This window comes from Polyodon spathula, chromosome 16 (assembly GCF_017654505.1).
Source record: "Polyodon spathula isolate WHYD16114869_AA chromosome 16, ASM1765450v1, whole genome shotgun sequence".
Lineage (NCBI taxonomy): Eukaryota > Metazoa > Chordata > Actinopteri > Acipenseriformes > Polyodontidae > Polyodon > Polyodon spathula.
In genome coordinates this window covers 3,180,559-3,198,602 of record NC_054549.1, presented here as the reverse complement: position 1 = coordinate 3,198,602, position 18,044 = coordinate 3,180,559, and the positions used below count along the sequence as shown (strand labels likewise).

The window sequence follows — 18,044 nt, the reverse complement described above, 5'->3', positions numbered from 1 at the left end:
GTTGTAATTGTATTACAGTTCCCCTGAGAGAGCCAACACAGAAAACGTCTGAATCCTCACTAGAAAATCAGACAGTCATTCTGGCTGGGAAGAATTCCCTGTAGAAACCCTTGGCAATCTGCATAGTGCAAAAACAAACATGGAAATTAGCCAAGGTCTGTGGGTTTTAAAAGGGTTTTAAATCAGCCGATGTGATAAATTGACAGGAGGGAGTCTTTAACAAAGATCTGAAAGTGTGTGCACGTATGTGTGTGTGTGTGTGTGTGTCGGTGTGCGAGTGTCAGTGTGCGTGTGTGCGTATGCGTGTTTGTTTCTGGTCATTTTATTAAAAGAGCATCAACAAGTCTTATCTAATGCAGGGTGCCATCTTGGGAAGGCAATCTCGACACAGTACATCTTTATTGCAGCACTGCAGATTCAGTCAGCCCTCAGGCACAGAATATAGACATACAGTTGTCCAGCCTTTCTGGCTTGCAATCAGCCTTTTCATCCTTGATTCTGTGAGGTTGTGGTGCATGTTACATCCAGGATATGGCTCTAGAATTAAAACTACCAAAATGAATGAATTCTATATTAAATTATAATATATTTCTAAAGAAATATAACAACAAAAATGTCCTTTTTATAAGAAATTATAACACCAACTAAATACTGCCATGAAAAATGATATTGAGCTTAAATCAGAACATTTAACATGGGGGTGGGGTACTTGTTTGCTCTGTTGGCCTGCAAAATCCAGGATGCTACAGTGCACCTTGATGGTTGTCCTAGCTAAAATCTTGTCAGGTAAATGTTACTATAATTTCCACAGCAGCAATGTAAACTGGACAGATTATGTATAGCTATCCCAAAGTTGAATTTCTGTTCAGTCTTGTACTTATTAAAAAGATCAGTTAAAAAAACAAACAAACATGGACAGCCATTTACTAAGCTTTATGGTTTTCTTGCCCACGCAAATGTCATAAGAGCAAGGGTCAAATTGATTACGTTAACTGACACAAATTAAAGGAATGAGGGCCCTGTCGTTATTTAGTTTTGTACAGTTTTGATTAAGAAATGAGTGTCTGAATTTCTGGATGCTAGGAGTGTGCAATCTTATTTGGTCGCTGTTTACTTCTCTTCAAAAAGTGACCAACTCTCTGACTATATCCACTTCAAGTAATTGCAGCTAACAAAATTCCCAAACACCGACCTGTTTTCCAGCACCTGTAGCTGCATACTGTACAGCTCTGGCCAAAACATTTGCATCACCCAATAGAATAACGTTATGTTAACATATTGAATTACATACCGCTTTGTAGTTTTCCATAATACTGAAAAGAGCAAAAAAAAAACCTGACAATTTAAAAAAGGTGACATTTTGAAATCTAGCATGACGTACCATACTACTATTATGGTTTCCGTTGAACTTTTGCAATATCATTTTATAGTTTCTTTGATTGCCTGGTGTTAAATATCAGATTAAATTATATACAGTGTGTGTGTGTGTGTGTGTGTGTGTGTGTGTGTGTGTGTGTGTGTGTGTGTGTATATATATATATATATATATATATATATATATATATATATATATATATATATATATATATATATATATATATATATATACACACACACACACACACACACACACACACACACACACACACACACACACACACACACAGGGAGCTTGTGAACATAGATTAATTAATTAATACCAGATATCAGGTTTTAAAATAAAAATACATGTTTATGACCGCATACCTGTTTCAAAACTGGACATTTGAGACCTATCTATGGATGTAACTGCACAACAAGTCAGATTTATTGAATTATTTTGTAAGCTACAATTACTAACATTGAAAAAGCCCCTTGGTGAACAGCCACATGCCTGCTTTCAAGTGCATCCATCTTTGCCTTAGCTCAGCTAATGACTCCATTGTTCTGGGCTGTTAGAACCATGCACTGTGAGCTGTACAAATCGATGCAAACTGCTTCCCTGAGCTTCCCATTAAAACCAGCCCACGTTATGTCCTTTCTAGACAGCCACTGCTCTAAAATGTGCTGATTGTGTTTGTATTAGTATTGTTTTAAAAACACTGCTGTGCTATTATTCCATTGCTGTAACATTTACAGAGCGCTGCCTTGGAGAGCGACAGAAAGACAGCAATACAGCTCGCAGACCCTCAGGCTTGCATTAACCTTATAAAACAAAAGTAACAGGTAATTCTTCAGGCTGCTTCTCCAGTGCACTTTAATGAAGTGCATAATTCACAGAATACCACTTGCAAAATCATCTTTCTGTTGTCCAAGTTCCGCACTCTTTCAAAGCACCCACAGCTTCAGCCATCCTGCGACCTTTTTCTGCAATATGCTTGACCCTATCGATCCCTCACATTAGACTAACAATGGCCTCTGACCTTCAGCCAACACTTTGCTGAAGAAACCAATCAGCTGATCGTAAGGGATTTCAGGGCGTGTTCAAAAATTCAAAACGGCAGTGAAATCTCTATTTTCTGTACTACGTTAAGCTAGAGGGGTTTGGGGAAACTAATTTGTTTAGATAATCGATAAAGGTTTTTCTTGACCAGGACCTAAATATCTTACTCTTGACCAACTTATACTGCTTAAAATATAATGAAATACAACATTTTTAAAGTCATCCATTTAGGACAAAAGCAACCCATTTGCAAAGGATATAACACTTGTTTGTTGTTTGTTGTTTTTTGTTTTTTTTCTGGGGGTATTTGTATTTCCATACAGGCTATGTATGTCCCATTTCTACTTTGTAAACTGAAAGAACCAGTTATCCAATTGTGACAAACTGTTTAGGACGCTACGTTACTGAGATTATTAGAATCTGGGCATATACGAATAAACTTGGGAGTCTGTACTTAATACTTACATTTTTATATCTACTTTTTCATGGCACTGATAGCTCTAATGTTGTACTTATAGCCTTAGTGGGGGAGGCATGTCATTAGGAAATATGCATACAATTTAACCTCCAAAGCTGGGCTGTGCTCTTTCCCCAAAGAGATCATCGTCATGCTGGGGTAGGGAAGAGAGGACACAAATACAGCAACATGCAGTCAAGAGCTCAACATACCACAAACAAGCTAGCAGCCTGTCCTTCATGCGTAGCCAGCAGTGAACTTCTTACCCCAGCAGCAGCTAAAATGAGACATGCTGGCCACGTGCCTTCCAATGACTCCTGTTGCATCACCGGCCGCCTGTTGATAGGTGAAATGGTCCCAGCAGGCTGCAAGTGAGCGCACCACAGCAATGTGCTGAAACAGATATCTCAGGTCTTCTGGCTCCCTCATTAGTGTTAGGTTTTCTATAAACCTTGCCTCAGCTGTCAGCAAGCAGCACTCGCAGGCTATTTTCATTAAGGCAAATCAGGCTGGCTTTCAAATTATAACACTTCACGTGGAGCACCCTGAAAGGGCACCACACAAGAATTCAAAAAGAAATGTTGCATATGATTTTGAGTGTGTTCGTTTTAGTTTTTGAAGCAAATGCTCTGAGGAGACAATGTGAAAAATGTATCTAAATAGCAGCAGATCAAAATGCCGCCATTGTTTGAAATCGGTAAAATAGGAGACTTTGTGGCTTTGTACATATTTCCATACAGGAGAACACCTGCACTGGAGGGTGCTCTGTTTCCATTACATTGGCATGCAAAGAGCACACAAGCAGCAGTTGTATTTAGATGAAATGGCCACAGATCTTTTGTCTTGCTGATCGTAAGCAGGCTGCAGTGGTGAGCCAACATTCTAACAAGGAATGATCAATCGAGTCAAAAAAATAAAGGGTAAATATGATAAGAATTGTATTTAAAAAAAAAAAAAAAAAAAAATTGTGCTAATTCGATGCAGTTGAATATAGTGGAGAAATGCAGAACTATTCAGACAATTGCACAAATAATAAAAACTATAATAAATAATACTATAAAAAAAGAACTAAACCAAAACAGAGTAAGGGTCTTTATGCTTACAAGTCCCTGTATCCCTTAAGGCAGCTGGGAGGTAGAATGGATGCAAACACACGACAGTGGGGGAAAACGGATTTTAATGAATCCATTTAGTTTATTGTACAAGAACATAACAAGGTGAGGGGACAGTAGCACTAGCTGAGAGCTCCCAAAGCTGCAGCACATTCTCAATTAACAATGACGCTCTTAGCATGGAGACTATACATTACTGATGATTGCGCCTGTTGTTATTCTTGTGGCTCTTGGTATTAGTATAGCTTCTCTTGGGCAGTGATGAAGCTCGTTTCACAAACATTTCCTCACTGTTTTAAATTAATCACAAACACTGGTCTTTTCTGGAAGACTAATTGGGTTGGAACTAAAAGGGATGCTAATTAACAGGATTGGCTCAGACCAGTATATTGCTATAGCAAAGGTTGTCTCTCCAGAAAGTATCCTAACATACTGCCTGGAAATTGCACATTTCAGAAGGCAAAAGAAACAAAAAAACAACAAACAAAAAATAAAAATAAAACACCTGTTTCATGAAATGTAAACTGTTGGTGCTTGTTTACAACCATCTTCAACCATCTCAGCTAACTACCTGAACTTCCCATTTAAAAACTTTAATTTGTTTTACACCAAAATAAGGATTCCTACTGAAAGGTGTAGTTTTGTATTCAAACACAAACATGCAAAAGAAATATAAGCAGCTAAATAGGCTCTGGCAAGAACACACTTAACTTAATCTTGACAAAACGTAAATATGAAGCTGCTTATTTCTCACCCTGGACAGGTTCCTAACCCATCCAGGGCGGCAGACCTGTCACAGAGAATGCTGTTCCAGGCAGCAATTCATGTAATCCTTGCTTGGCCTCAATTTACACTCTCAAAACTGCTGAACCAAAGGCCGCAAGGGTTTGCCTGCAGGTAATATGGGAACCCTGGGCAGTTCCCTTTGCAGTTAGAGCCATGGCAATCATGGCTTGCCAGTGGCAGTGAGCTGCCAAGAGCAGGACCAAGGGCAAGGATCAGTTTAACACTGATTACCCCCAACTGCCACCAGACAGCTAGGCACCCTCTCTTGTATATTGCAATTATCATGAACATCATGCTGTGAAAAAGGGAGGGCTTCACTAAAGCAGCTGTCAGACTACAGTACCTCATTTTCAGAATAAGCCATATATTCCACAAGAGCAAATTGGTGACAGCGTTTTCTGTAGAACCAGGTATCCTACTGCAAATACATAAATCAGATTCATCAGTATCACAAAACCTTTAAGTCTACATCCGTAGGGCTAAACAAACCGGTTGGGATCGCACTTTCCATAGAAAGGTGCTGACAAGCAGGTGAGAGTGTTGATTGGGTTCATTTAACATTTAAATTGAAACAAGTGAAGAAACAGCTGCTCTGGTTTGTGATCACTGCTGTTTTTTCTTAAGACTGTGGAGAACAGCGATCCACGACAGCTTGATCCGAATAATGTGTTTGTGCCGCTCTATCACCCACCGTACTGTATCTGCATCTTAAACTGCCGTAACACGTTCCGAGCCCTGTCAATCGCTGTGGAGGGTAAAAGCTCTATAACGACGCATGCAAACAAGCCTGGAGCTTTTGCATGATGGTTAAGAAGCTTGTCTGCTGTGTGTGTGTGTTCAGCGGCCCAAGCCCAGCTTCCACTATGTTCCTCACATGTAGAAATGTAGGTGTGACATACAGGTGGACAGGTTACTCTACAGATTCAGATCACTTATGGTGAAGAATGTATTTTCATAACAAGAATGAAGCATCATAACTGGATATAAAACTCTGGATATCTGTAAAAAAGTGCAAAATACTTACAGTACATACTGTACTATATGGTGGCCTCAACTATAATGTAGCTGGGGAACAGCAAAAGAAAACGTAATCAGCTGGAGCAGAAACTGTGCACATACACAAATCATTGTTGGGTCATGATGAAGTGTACCCTGGAAAGATCTACCAAGCACGGTCTACATCCACACAGTACAAACACGGCTTGAAATGTAAATCACAGGCAGCAATAAGCTTGACGGTCCCCGTGATGGACTTCATTAATGACTGTAACACAAAGACTTTATACAAAACCAATGCAGAAACGACGTCCGAAATGAATAACACGCATTGTACAGAAGAGTTTGTCTCCTTTGTTTTTAGGCAATATGATGGAGTACTAGGTTGCTCCTCAGAGATTTCTTTATTGTAATATATTTTTTATACTATAGCCTTACTCCTGTATACACTTTACAGAAGTGCTTCCTTATATTTACAGCTGCCTACTAAGTTATACTACTGGTATCTCTTCTCCATAGGACAGCAATACTGTGCCCTCTACTGCAAAACAAAGTGATTTTGAAATACACAGAATCAAGAAGAGAAGGCATAGAGAAGGGCAGGACTTGACGGCATGAGCTATTAAGACAGGTTAAAAATGAAATCTCTTCAGCCTAGAAAAAAAAGGGAATGAGAGGACAGTCTTTAAAATCATAAATGGTACAGATAAAGTGAACCCGAGACAGGACTTCAAAATGAGCAGAGAGAGAACAACAAGAGGGCATGAATGGAAGCTGAGAAAGTAAGTTTAGAACAGAAGATAGGAAGCACAGTTATAACAGTTATAAATGCATGGACTAGCCTAGCAGGTGAAGGAGGATCTAAAACACTGGGAACATTTTAAAAAAGACTAGATTCTGTGCTTTTAAATGAGTTCCCCCCCAGTAGGGGAGAATGGTGTGCTAACAAGGGACAAGCCTTGATGGGCTGAATGGCCTTTCCTTGTTCCCAACACGTTCTTATGGTCTGAAAAGTCTGAACGATAAAAAGTATATTCTAGAAGATATATCAAAGGAAGTGTTTAACACCGTTATTTCACCTCAGGGACCTGGTAGAGATTCATTATTTTTAATTCCCCATGTAGTGTTATAATGCCAACTAGTATTCTCTACATGGTACATGTTTTCAGTTCATTGAATATTTCAATATCCCTTGCTCATCAGTTTTTAATGTATAAACACCCATTGCTATTTCCAATGTGGATATACATTGTGTTTTCTGGCCACAGAGTACAATGGATGAGTGATTGTTTAAGTGCTAATGCTTCAGAGATTGCGTCACACTGGAATTGGGTGTAGCACTTTTTTCCACTGGTCATGTACAAGGGACAATACACTTTGCCGCTGTAAGACATTTAAAGTCTCTTGGTGTTCATTTACAGTACTACATTGCCTAGAAAACAGAAGGATGAGAGCATTTTCAAAATCCTTAACATAGGTTAATCCTGGCTAACACTTTAAACTCGGCACAGAAACGTTGCTGATGATGATGATGCTTCGGAGCCTAAGACCCAGCTTGACAAAGTTGTGGGATCAATCAGTTACTAGGAACTGGCCGAGCACTGATGGGCCAAATGGCCACCTCTTGTTCGTCAGTTAGGGTTAGAGTTAAGGTTAGGTTGGCATTCCAGTTTTAGTAGTGTGGACAGCTTCCTTCCTTCCTCCCTGATGCTTTTTGCTATTCAGAACAGAACAGCCATACTCATGATACTGTGCGTTTATGAATGTCATCCACAAGATCCATCCCCAAAACATTCTGTTTGTGTTAAACTGAAATGGTTAAAAAAAAACAGTAGCAAGTAACCTTGCATGCCTTTCACCCCTGGAGTTCAAATCCAGCAAGCTTTACTGACCAAAACATGCAACTCCACTTCCAATGTAAACTCTTATTTTGTCATCAGCAGTCAACCACAGATTCAGACAAAGTTTACGATGGGCTAAATCAAAACAGGCCAGTGGTTCTGGAACTTTTCCCTTGGTCAGTCCGAGGTCCTCAAGAGCAGAAGAGATACCAGGCCACTGAACTGAATGGGTTAGAATTAATTATGCAGATCAGGGCAGGTGATAATTCTTTACAAAGTAAAATGAGTTTGGCGATCTCAACAATGGAATACAGATTGCAGTACAATACAATTGTCCCTTATCTTTCAGGAGTACCATATTCACAAGCGCCTCATTAGCAGGGTCATCCTGACACCATTAGTCTTCTGTTTAGGCTTTAACTCAAAAGGACTCAAACGCAATCAATCATTGACCAGCTTTAACGTGTCCAGCTGCTGCTTGCCAAATCATTTGAACAAATGGCAGCTGACCACATTAAAGTTGGTCAACTCAGCCATTCAAAATCTGACCTGCATAATTAATTCTAACCCAATCAATTCCACGACCTGGTCTCTCTTCTGACCTAGTTGAACTCGCTACTGACCCAGAGAAAAGTTCCAGAACCACTGGCCTGTTTTGATTTAGACCATCATTAACTTTGTCTGAATAAATCCATCTTCCATAGTAGACTGGTGATGACCATAATAGTAACCTTGGAAGTGGAGATACCAATGGGGGAACACAAAAAACCAACCACTGTCTATTTTTTGGTAGGTAAATGTAATAAGAACTAACAATGCAGTCATACATGGGCAAATGTATGCATTATGAAGCAATAAAACCTGGCAGATGGCAACCGTAGACATTTTGAAAACAGCAGCATTTTGCTGTTTCCTCCAGGCATTGATTACATATACTCTAATCAACAGTAATAAGCAATCGCTGTCGAGGAAATCCATTCATTTCAATCCATCCGTTCTGAAGCAATTGTGGTAACGGGAAAAACAGACAGACCTCTTAGATAGAAAGTTAAGTCAGGAGACCCCTAGGGTCACAAGTAATTGCAACCTATAGCCCCAGAGGTGTAGTCAGGTACAACACTATGAATCCACCTGCACTCCAACGAGACGCCAGCTGCAGTAAGGGCACTGGCGCAAAAGCAGCAGAGGCACACCAACACGATGCAAGACACTTTTCTGATAAGAGGTTTTGAGGTGAGCAGGCCAGAAAGCTAGCTGTCTTGATTGATGTCAGGGTATCTCTGCATCTCAGGGCCATTTGTTGTATTAACATGAAACCTGGGTGGTAGAACAAATCACCCAGTGGGGATTTGTAAGGGATCTTGATTTTTACCTCCTACATAATATGGCTGTCTGTCAGCAATCTTGGCAGTTTTCCCATAACCAAGAAAAATAAAAAACTGCTTGAAATTTTAGTGAGTGATTCCCATTATATAAAGCTGTGCTGAGTCAAGGACAAACAAACATGCCCCTTGGTGCTCCTTGCATTTCCACATTACAGACAAAAATGGGAGACTCCAATGCAATTGCTACACAATTCATCAACTGTATAGCCTAAACAAAACATAAAATCGAATGCAAGTCGAAACTCGTTTGTCTGCTAGAACAAGACGCTTTTGTAAACCACTGGACGTATTTTGTTTTATAAACCAATAAGGCTGGGTTTTGAGGCTATATTTTAAATTATGTCAATCATGCGCAACTCTTTTCTACATAAAGAAAACGGCTTTCAGAATCTGTGGAAATACGCAATACGCTAGAAATGTCAATGCGTCATTGCTTAGCAACGGGCTCTACAAGCACGAACCCAAACAAACCAGCAACATGCCGTTGCCATTAGTTTTTTTTATTGTGTCACTGTTTTATTCAGCAGTGAACCGAGAAACGTTATTGTAAATATACAAATGCTGTACAGTTATGCTTCTACTAATGCATATTAAAGGTGTGTCTTACAACGACTGCCTAATTATTATTATTAATATTATTAGCTTTATAGCTACAGAAATATTAATGTAAATAACCTTTTGTATGCATTGAGGAGTTTAATTATTACAGTAAGCTATAGTATACAATGGGGTGGGCAGAAAAAACAAAAACTGTAGTGTGGTAGATACGCGGGCGGGAATAGGGGTAAAATGAAATCTGTTACTTCTCACCATTCTCAGATTCAAAATGCATCCAGTTCTGCATTGCTGAAATCCTAATGTGGACATCCTCACGTCAACACAGCAAGTTAACCTTCCTACATGTATCAGTGAAACCTACCTGCAATTTATTATTGAAACTGAAAATGTATGTTTGAGGGGTGTTTAATTTTCATAACCGACTTTGCCAATTAATAATAAAACCAAAATTAAATCCAAAAAATTCAAGCCCTAATTATATTACACAAACTTTGGTTCTGTTGATCTGCGTACAAATGAAGCTCAATTCTCAACGAAGGCAAACACCTGGAGCGGGTTCTTACTACTTTGAGAGCGGATGCTGTACTAGTTTGATTTGCTGAGCTTTCAAAAGTAATGCACGCCACTGGCACCGCTTGCCATGTTTTTAACAGCTACACACATCACCCCATGCTGCTTTGGCACGTTGCACTGAACTCAGGGCCTTGGTTCTGGCTCCTTAGCACCTGATGGCACTCTGCATGCCAAGGGAGAGAAAACACCACCTGGACAATCTCTACCAGGCTTCAAAGCAGGTGCACTGCAGTTTTTTAATATCCTTTTGGATAATCACCACAGAGCTGACATTTATATGAAACCAGAGCACAGGTATCATCACATTTCTAATGAAATATGAGCTCCAACAGCAGTTAATTCTATTTTTTTTTTTTTAAATAAATAATAAACTTAAGGGATGAACATGGGTTTTTCATGTTAGAATATGCTTTGAAATACAATACTGAGGTATTCTTTCATTCTGAATAGGTGCATATCTTCTATTTTTTTAATACCAAATTACAGTAAAGAAATCTCTGCGCGGTTAAATAAACGCAGTACCTTCTAAACAAAGGAGCAACCCTTTTCTGTGCAGAGTGTTTCAGATGTTATTCATGCATTGGCTTTCTTTGCATGTCATCTTTTTTATCCAGTCATTTAGAAATAATCCTATTATTACTTACCTTGCAGGTAACCTTACTGTACAGATGCTGCACAGCACAGAAAGACTGCGTAAAGCAAGATTCCCCAGGACACTATTATAAATAACCTCCTGGCAGTTTTCACAGCTTACAAAAATATATTTCAAAGCAATGAGACAGGTGACTAGAAACCCAACGCCGCGTTAACCCTTTGAAAGCTCCCAAGCGCATTCTAAAAGCCGAGGTCAGTGATGGTAGCAGATTCAGATTAAAGACAAAATCGAAAGGCAGATTAATCAAAGCCAAACCTGCAGAGAGAAAAACAAAAGGATTGTTTTTTCAGTGATGCTACCCTGCGATTTAGAGCCCGTGGAATGTAATCAGCTGACAGCATTGGTACTTGAAAGTTTTTTATTAACTACGTGGACATGACAGTACACTCAGCAGGAGTACAGCCTCCATGTTTAATTTATTTGTAAGGTACTTTTTCCCGACAAGAACACACATCATTCCCTTGCTGTTGATTATATTATATACATATATATTTTCCACATTTTATTGTGTTACAACATGGAATCAAAATTTATTTAATTAGGAGTTTTTGCTACTGACCAACACAAAAAAGGTCCATAATGTCAAAGTGAAAAATAAAATCTACAAATTGTTCTAAATGAATTACAAATACAAAACAGAAAATAACTGATTGCATAAGTATTCACCCCCTTGAGTCAATACTAGGTAGAGGCACCTTTGGCAGCAATTACAGCCATGAGTCTACTTGGATAAGTCTCTATCAGCTTTGCACATCTGGACATTTCCATTCTTCTTTGCAAAATTGCTCAAGCTCTGTCAAGTTGCACGGGGACCTTTGGTTAACAGCAATGTTCAACTCTTTCCACATATTCTCAATTGGATTGAGGTCTGGGCTTTGACAGGGCCACTCCAGGACATTGACCTTTTTGTTTTTAAGCCACTCCAGTGTGGCTTTGGCTGTATGTTTGGGGCCATTGTCCTGTTGGAAGATGAATCTTCTCCCTTCCCAGGTCTCTTGCAGACTTCAGCAGGTTTTCCTCCAGGATTTCTCTGTACTTTGCTGCATCCATTTTGCCCTCAATCTTCACAAGCTTTCCAGGCCCGACACAGAGAAGCATCCCCATAGCATGATGCTGCCACCACCATACTTCACAGTAGGGATGGTGTTCTCAGGATGATGTGTGGTGTTAGGCTTGAGCAAAACATAGCGCTTAGCGTTGAGGCCAAAAAGCTCCATTTTGGTCTCAGACCATAGAATCTTCTTCCATTTGGTCTCAGAGTCTCCCACGCCTTCTGGCAAACTCTATCCGAGATTTGATGCGAGTTTTTTTCAACAATGGCTTTCTTTTTTGCCACTCTCCCATAAAGACCAGTTTTATGAAGCACCCTGGCTATTGTTGCCATATGCAGTGTCTCCCAGCTCAGCCGTGGAAGACTGTAACTCCTTTAGAGTTGACTCCTGACTAGTCCTCCCTGACTAGTGCCCTTCTCGTCTGGATACTCAGTTTTTGAGGATGGCCTGTTCTAGACAGATTCACAGTTGTGCCATATTCTCTCCATTTCTTAATAATGGACTTTACTGTGCTCCTAGGGATATTCAATGCCTTGGAAATGTTCTTATATCCTACCCCTGATTGGTTCTTTTGAAGAACCTTATTCTGGATTTGCTTTGAATGTTCCTCATCATCACGATGCAGTTTTTGTTAGGAAATCTACTAACCAACTGTGGGACATCCTAGAGACAGGTGTATTTAACCTGAAATCATGTGAAACACTTTAATTACACACAGGTGGACTCCATTATGTGACTTCTAAAGACAATTGGTTGCACCAGAGCTTATTTAGGTGTGTCATAGCAAAGGGGGTGAATACTTATGCAATCAATTATTTTCAATTATGTTGTAACACAATAAAATGTGGAAAAGTCCAAGGGGGGGGGGGGGGGTGAATACTTTTGAAAGCCTATATATATATATATATATATATATATATATATATATATATATATATATATATATATATATATATAGTGATGTATTCTGACCATTTCAGCCGGAGTCCGCGTTGTTCTTTCAAACAGGTGTCCGTCTCTTTAATTATTACACAATACAATGGAAGGGCTCTTTAAACGCCGTGGCGTACATTTATTAGCAAACTGATGTTTCAAACAAACAAAAACACAAAACAAAACCTAGCCCTTCTTCAGGCGCTAACTAAACTGGTTAATAGTAGTGCTATCTAATGCAGGGCAGGGTAAGCCTGTTCCCCTGTTTAAATTAATTCCATAAATCACCCAATCCAAATCACATTCAAGCACTTCTTTGTCAGAACCCGTACCTTTGTTTCGTTAACGGAAAACTCTTTCTTTGTCCGACACACCTTTCCACTGTTCAGTTTCTTTTCTCTCTCTCCCCTGAACACACAAACTGAAACCTTTTTAACCCCAACTTGATCACTCGCATCTGATCAGCATTTGCCCATTAACTATACAACTAAGCAATTGTTACATTAACTATACAATTAAGCAATTGTTACATTTGTCATCATACAATGTGTGTTGCTATCCCCAGGGTCCTAAAGCCTCCAAATTGATGTTTGGTACATACACATCATCACAACATATATATATATATATATATATATATATATATATATATATATATATATATATATATATACACACACACACACACACACATATATATTCCAGACTGGTGAAGACCATTTATCCTGTCAGAAAACTACAAATGAACTAATTATGATGCCATGTATCTAAGAGATCGCAAGGTCATCAACGGTTTTCTAAATCTCTTTTCATTGAATTTCTTCCATAACACCATGAGCTGAGGCATGCAAATCTTTTTTGTACTATCAAGGGTGAGCAGATTAGATCTTCTGCTTTTAGATGAACAATGCTTTCTATGTCATTGATGGATACATTTACACACGGATACCTGCAGGTTCAAAGGCTGTCTCAGCAGAGTGATATTCAATAACGTGCTACTGACATCAGCAGGGTTTTCAGTCTTGGACGACAGCATAAAACTCACCAAGCAGAATGCCCAAGGAGCAGCACAGCCGCTGGTACAACACGCCCATTCAGTTCTGCATTTCTGCAGGCAATTGGTGCCAGTAGATGCTAACGGGTCGGGTCTGAACCCTGAAGTAGTATGGCTTTCCATTTTTAAGCTTGCTTATTGTCCTTCTGAGGCTTTCACAACAAGTCTTTTATAGTCAAAAGATCAACTCTGTACAGCAATCTATTGTTCTGAAGTTACTTCAGTTTTACTTCAATAATATTTCTGCATAAATGTTAAAGTTAAAGTTAAAGGGGTTGTCAATGTACTAGTCTTAAATTAAGTTGCAAGTTAAATGAGTTTCAAGGTCTCAATCTTGCCCCCATTAGAGTGCACATCACAAAACAAACACCCCAAAATTCAACAGAATTGGCAGCTTCTGCTTCAGAGAGGGCCAGGAGTGAATGACAGGCAGGCGTAGAGTATGGGAGAAGCAGCTCCCATTGCAGTGAACAGCACCATGCCTAACTGTAGCCAACACAGTTCTTCATCACCTTTCATGAGAAGGAAATCCAAATGTCTACAGAAAGTAGAATTTTTGCCTATTAGAGCAATAGCAGTACACGTAGCCAATATTACAAATGCAACCCCAACTTGCTGCCTGTCTCTCCGGATTCTGCTGCCGTTTGCTTTTTGCATTGGTCGGATGGTTCACATTTGATTGCATTTAAAACAGCACCTCCAAGGCGTTGAGACTGGCTGATCCAGCCCATGGAAGTGGAATTCCAATGCAGAACTGGCGTGACTTACAATATGTAATACAGCAAAAAAGCAGCACAGACAAGAAGTCATCCTTCAGCCCAGCTTCCATGAACCCAGATTCCCAATAAAGACTTCTCATATTAATTATAACAAGTACGTCAGTAACATACATCCTGTGCCATCTAAATTCAAAAATGAAGTAAATATGATGAACAAGTTGAGGACCATGATGTTTTACCAACAGTATTAAAGAATAGTATTGAAAGCTATTAGCAATAAAACGTTTAATCAACTTAGAAAGCGGTTCATCAGATATGGAAAAATGTGTGTGTGAAGTGTGAAATGCATATGTACGCACACGCCTCCACTATATCCCCTTGCAGGGGATTTTATCCCCAATGGGTGATACAAACAGGACTGGCATCAATTATTTTGGCTTGGGGTTTATGCACACATGTCGTGGTTTATTTAGCAGACGTATAGTGCTGGCTATTGGTACCGGCACAAAACATACATTCATCTGGTACAAACAAGCCATGGGTAACACAATCATTCAATTAAAAAAAATTAAGCTCATATGCACGTATGACACAGTAAACTATGAACAACTAGGAGCAGATACAAAGCTGTGAGCAAGGCCTGATTCATTAAGTATCGTATCACTAGGTAGTGGCATTGCTAATTATCCATGTGATATGGGCTTCAGCATTTGTTTTATTGCCTCAACAAGCTGCTCCACAGCATGTGTGCATATCTATCCGAACTGACCTAATGCCACCATCTGTAATAATGCTTTCTCTCCTAGAGACACTGGACTAGAACAGTATCATTCTGGAAACCGGTTTTAGACATGCAGATCCCAGCCCCAAGTGCTCATGCATTGAGACCACATTAGAAAGCAATGATATCCAGATCAAACTGTATAGGAGGGTAAATTGCTTATAGTATTAGACATTCCTTAAAGGGGCAAACATGTTGGCAAGCAGCCATCGGTTTTCTTTCCTACAATTCGGTTAACTTTACGTAGGCGATGCCTGAATTGTGCATACTTTTTGTACACTGACTCACGAAAGTATTCAATTCAATCACCCTGTATTGTTGTGCCTGGGGGTGTAGTAGTGGGGCGGATACAATTCAAGGCTTGGTGTTTTTTAGCCTAGGAGTGACTGAACAATACTCATAGTTAAACTGTCTCAATCAGCTATGCAGCTGATCTTGTGTGCTCTATTCTGGATGCAGATTCCCTTCCAGGGTCACACACCTCTAGAATGTCTTAAGAGATTCAAGAGAAAATTTCAATAAGATCTAAACCATTTCATGTTCATCTTTACTTCTCTTGTATAGATAGGAATTTCCATTGCTCAACATATAATCCTATGCCTGATAAAAGCTGCCCAAAGACAGAGACCGAGTTTTACAATTTCCCAGGCTCTGTGCTATACAATACTATACTACAAGCAGGACTAAACAGATGTCCAGTTCTGATATGGGCGATAGGAATGTGTTTTTTCTTCTTTAAATCCACAAGACTCAAAGAAACTTTCTGAACATAAAAGAGACTTGTTGGCACGCCTTACAGCTGGGTTCCTTATCTCAGCTTTCACATTGGCTTCTCAAGTTAAGCTCAGTAGCAGAGGAGATGTGTGAGACAGCTCAGCTGCATTCAGTTATCCAGCATGACAAGAACTCAAAGAAGGTACTTAGAAAAAAAAAACATGCTCATAGTCTGTTTGTTTTTCTGTCTCTCTCCTCCCAACTTGAGTCACTTGCTATTTTAATGCATTAGCAGCCATGCAGTATACTGTTAAAAGTATAGAAGTATCTCAGTACAACGGTAGAGAAGATCTCCCCTCCATATCCTTTTTAGAGAATACATTGAACTTGGTTATTCACCTGTCCCACAGTTTCAGTAAAGCAGTGATGAGGGGAGAAATGATTGGATTTCAATCTTTGAAACCATCCTTTTAAAACAGCAACTTCAAAAACACAAAAGGCCTAAAAGATAATTTTTTAAAAAGCAGTATATGAATACTTTAAGAGTTATCTGATGGTATTTTGTACTAGTTTCACAGCTGCCAGGATCGTTATGGGGTTGACGTTTTCATTGTAGTCTGGACCAGGTCTCCTCTAGGAAGTCTGGTTACATTGTGTTCAGATAATAGCAGCGTACTCTGAAAAGACTCATAAGAGGGAAGCTCTTGTACCTGATAAATCCGATTGGATCGCATGACTATCTCCAATTTCTTTCTCAATTATTCACATAATTGGGGCTGTATTTTCTTCACTGTAAAAAATGGCTTATTTCACGGTTTAAAAATAGGTATTTTAAGCTATTTCACGATTAAACATATTTACTAAAAGCAGCAAAACAATATTGTCCCATTCAAAACAGATCATTTTCTCTAGAGTTATTATACAACAAATGTTTCTAAATATTTAAATAATTACCTGAAAATGCTAAATTGTAGAACATTTAATTTATGTCATCCTTTTAAAGTGTATCAAACTAAATAAAAATAAATACATTTAAAAATAACAAATGGCACGTGAAATGTCCCCTTCTTGTACTGGACAGAGCAATCTTTAGCAGAAATATTTCCGATCTTTTCCGAGATTTTAAAGAAAATTTGGCAGCTCTTTGCATTGTGTTTGTCATTTACTTGATGCAAACTAAACTAGCTGACAGGTTCAAAGGTAGTGCATTAATAAGCAAACATATGCTATATTTACTTAATTGATTAAAATACGGTAAGAATACGGTAAGAATATTTCTCTACACCTTGTTATTGGGTCTTTATTTATTTATGCTCACACGTATGCTTGTAAGGCAGAAACCACGTTTTACAGTGGCACCAGGAGACTTGCAAAATCACAAAAAAGAGACTTGTATGTCTTGTGTGTACAGCTACACCTCTGACGGTATGCTTGCCGGATAGAACATGCTTAGTAATTGTGCTTTAAAAAAATAAAAGGCAATTTAAAAGAATGTTCAAACCAGCACTGGTAAAATATATTCCTTACTGCTTACTACGAATTACTTGTGGACACTGGAAATGTATAACATAAAACTGCTCCTCAGAATAGAAACTGGACTTTTAGTTTTAGGTGGGTCATTTTATATGTATCAACATTTGAGCTGAGGTATTGGGATACCTGTTTGAATGAGAAAGAAAGCTCCCCAGCACACAAAGAGTTAACCTTCACACTCAGATTCCCCCATGCAAAAAGCAAGCATTAACCACTTCGTATCCTGTACTCCTAGATAATCCCTTGGCATTCATCATTTCCCAGGCTGGGAGATCAAGGATTCAGGGCTTAGCAAAGCTTGTCAATCCCAACCTTAAAAAAATAACAAGCAGATGAGTTTTCCTAATAAGTTTCCTTTCCATATACCAGCCTCGGCAGGGCTGCTGGGCTCAGCAAAGCAACTGAAACTGATTCACAAACCACCTTGCTTGCTTTTTTCCCAGCACAGCAAGACAAGAGGGAACATACATTCA

At 39.1% G+C, this 18,044-nt stretch overlaps 1 protein-coding gene across 7 annotated transcripts in view; it reads right to left on the bottom strand.

The window, feature by feature from the left end:
* The window catches only part of LOC121329091 (kazrin-like), a 287,130-nt gene that overhangs the window by 151,874 nt on the left and 117,212 nt on the right, over window positions 1-18,044 (bottom strand). The window lies entirely within an intron of this gene.